This window comes from Suricata suricatta, chromosome 10 (genome assembly GCF_006229205.1).
Source record: "Suricata suricatta isolate VVHF042 chromosome 10, meerkat_22Aug2017_6uvM2_HiC, whole genome shotgun sequence".
Classification (NCBI taxonomy): domain Eukaryota; kingdom Metazoa; phylum Chordata; class Mammalia; order Carnivora; family Herpestidae; genus Suricata; species Suricata suricatta.
Window position 1 is genome coordinate 23,192,359 of NC_043709.1, and position 3,413 is coordinate 23,195,771.

Sequence of the window (3,413 nt, forward strand, 5' to 3'; positions counted from 1 at the left end):
AGCTTGTAAGAAAGAATAAGAAATCCCCAATAAAGAAAATGAAGAAATGAAATCTAAGGTAGAGACAGTATGAGTCTATATTGTAACCTCACTGGATGAAGCTTTTGGTTTTATTAACACAGGGTATAGGTTTAATGACTATGAGGCCTGGGAATGCACAGAGTGCCAAGTTATAACTAAGATATAAAGCTGAAATTATATATATATATATATTTTAAATGTTTTATTTATTTTTGTACAGAGAGAGACAGAGCATGAGAGAGGAAGGAGATACAGAACTGGAAGCAGGCTCCAGGCTCTGAGCCGTCAGCACAGAGCCTGACGTGGGGCTCGAACCCACGAATGTGAGATCTGACCTGAGCCAAAGTCAGAGGCCCAACCGACTGAGCCACCCAGGCGCCCCAGAAATTATATATTTTTATTTTTATTTTTTTAAATGTTTATTTATTTTTGAGAGAGAGACAGAGTATGAGCAGGAGAAAGGCAGAGAGAGGGAGAAAGGGAGACACAGAATCCAAAGCAGGCTCCAGACTCTGAGCTGTCAGCATAAAGCCCGATGTGAGGTTCAAACTCACAAACCGTGAGATCATGACTTGAGCCAAAGTCAGATGCTTTTCCAGCTGAGCCATCCAGGCACCCCAAAGCTGAGATTTTAAGAATACCATGTGGCCAACAGATAATGGCTCCCCCCAAATATCCACATCTCAGTGCCAGACCCCCTATAACTGTTATTCCATTCTTGTAGGACATGACATCTGGCCCTTTCTGCTGCTTCTCAGAATACCAGATCCCTATCCAATGATATAGCATGTAGGAATCAATATACATCATATATATGTGCCAAGCTATGCCACTTGGAATAAGAATTGCTTTGAGTTGAAAGCATTTGAGACTCAAGAAATACAAAAAGTTTTTCTGGGGCTTCCCTTATCTGATAAAAAGCAAAAATTTCCAAGAAATAAATAATGCTGGAAATCTCTTCTCCTAGGGAAGTTTTATGGCCACAAAGAAGATAGAAGAAATTTAGTACCAAGTGGATCCGCATAAAGAAAATATACCCATTTTTCTACCATATATATATACCTTCTCATAGTTTGTCATCCTTGGACTCCTTGCTTTGTCTTGTCACTTCTCTACAAAGCTATTATTCTTCGTTAAGATGTTTTAAAAGCTCAAGTTCTAACCACCCCTTTCAGTTCCTCATCACTGAGTTTCTCCTACATGTATGCGTGTTACATGTGTTAATAAACTTTACCTTTTCTTGTGCAAATTGGTCTTTTGTCAGCCTGATTCACAGGGCCCCAGTCAGAAAAGTTAGAAAAGTAAAGGAAAAGTATTTTTTTCCCTCATCTACAAGTATTTCTAGAGTAAAGGGCCAAATGCTAGTTTGGATCCTCTGAGAAGCAGATATCCAAACTGGGTTAAGTGTCCAAGATATTTATTGTGTGAAGCAACTATGAGGAAATTGAGGTAGGGGGGGAAAGGGTGGGAAAAGCAGAGTATGATGTCACAGCATGATGGAGACAGGGAGGGAAGTTCTAAGAATGTTTCAGTCAGGCAGATAGGGACCCCAGAGAGCCCAAGGTGCCTATCACAGGAGCGTGTCTTACAGGAAGAGGTCTGCCTCAGGATCCCTCTGTCACTTGTCACTGGTAGAGAGGAACCTGGGGAAACAAAACATCAGCACCAACTCAGTAGTGGGTTCAGAGCACAGAAGCTGGAGTCCTCACCGCTTCTTTTCCTTTTAGCAGATCCGAGTAGTGCACAATGAGTGAAAATCTCTGGTTGACTGGCAGAGGCCAAGATGGAGGCCAGGACCCCTGGGTGTTGGGTCCCCGGTGTTGGCAGCACAGCCCAGTGCAGGGGGTGAGAGAATCTGAGGTGGCACATAAGATCTGTGTTGCATGCACGAGTCTAGGCAATTCCACCAGGAAGCCTGCCTTCAAAAGCATGGTAATCTTTCATCCTCAGTTAGGGACTCCTAGTCTTTGTTCTGTGATTCCTTTATCAAAGCACAATCATACTTTATGAAAATCGCATACCTGTTAGTAATCTTTCCTAACAGTGTAAGGTCTAAGGAGGCAGGGGCCATGGCTGTCTTGTTGCTGGTCCTCAGAAGGGGCGTAACAAAGAGAGCTGAACAGATGAGAAACAGAACCCCTGCTGTCTGCCGCTGATCCTTTCAAGGCTGTGAAATGATCTGTGGGCTTTTTTATACCTAAGATTCTCTGTCTTTAAAACGAATTTCAATTACAGGACACCCGGGTGGCCCAGTCAGTTAAGCATCTGACTTTGGCTCAGGTCATGATCTCATGGCTCATAAGTTTGAGCCCTGCATCAGACTCTGCTGTCAGCATGGACCTGCTTCAGATCCTCTGTCTCCCTCTCTCTCCGTGTCCCTCCCCGACTCATGCTCGCTCTCTCTTTCTCTCTCAAAAATAAATAAACATTAAAAAACTAAAATAAAATGAGTTTCAATTAAAATCATAAATAAATAAATTAGGCCTCTTCTAGAGGTTGTGATGGATAAGCTTAGAAAAAGATGTAGAATGGAACTTTCCTTGTATTCTCAGAATTTTCCTAAGCACGGAAGAAGAGGCCAAGCGTTAATAAGTCAATTCACATTCTACAGATTGCTGAGGAAGCTTCTAGACACCCCATTCCAGGACTTGCCAACAGATGGCAAAACAGGCCATTGCATCACTTCCCCCACCCCAGCTATCCTACATAAGAAAGTTCATTTGGAAAGGGCCTTTGGGGGCTAAGGAGAGTGCTATACCTTTTCCCCTCTCTCTTGATGGACCGTGGGAATAATGAAGAAGACTGTTTTCTGCTCACAATGGCATTGGGGTGGAGTGGTTCTAGAGCGAAGCAAGCTACAGACCTGTACCAGTAGTATTCCTATACCAACGGTAGCTTAATCTGGGGCCATCAGGAGCAGGCAGAACTTTTAGGAAGGATTTCTGTCCCTGGAGTTTGAGGCTGTAATTGAACACGTAGCATGTGCTTCCTTCCTGCAGCATTCGGACGGTGAGAGGCTGTAATCCGACCCTGCCGCTCACCTTCACCCCGGACTCTGTAGGTAGGTTTCTGCAAGCTCTCTATAATTCTAACTTCTAGGATTAGAATGTGGTTTACATTTTTATGTCACCTTTGACTCAGAATTCCTACATCTCTGAGTTTGTTCCGTTTGTGAATCACCTACCCTCCTGCATCCCTAGACACTGTGATTTCCCCTTTGATGTCTGTCTCTCACAGAAGGCATCTGCATCTGCGCGTGGAGCAAGAGAAAGGGGTTTATTTTCCTGTTGCTTTTCACCCTTTTCCCCTGAGGGCTCTTCCTTTTCTCATTTCTCCTTCCCATTGGTGTCCCTAAGAAATTAATTGTCCTTTACTTTTTCCTGCACAACAAC

General features: G+C 43.5%; 1 long non-coding RNA gene across 1 annotated transcript; it reads right to left on the bottom strand.

The window, feature by feature from the left end:
* Positions 1 to 1,421: 1,421 nt before the first annotated feature.
* Positions 1,422 to 3,100, bottom strand: LOC115305490. Its single transcript, XR_003914807.1, has 2 exons — positions 2,780 to 3,100; positions 1,422 to 1,664 (listed from the first exon to the last, which is right to left on the bottom strand). It is a non-coding gene; the product is annotated as an uncharacterized LOC115305490 (long non-coding RNA).
* Positions 3,101 to 3,413: the final 313 nt, after the last annotated feature.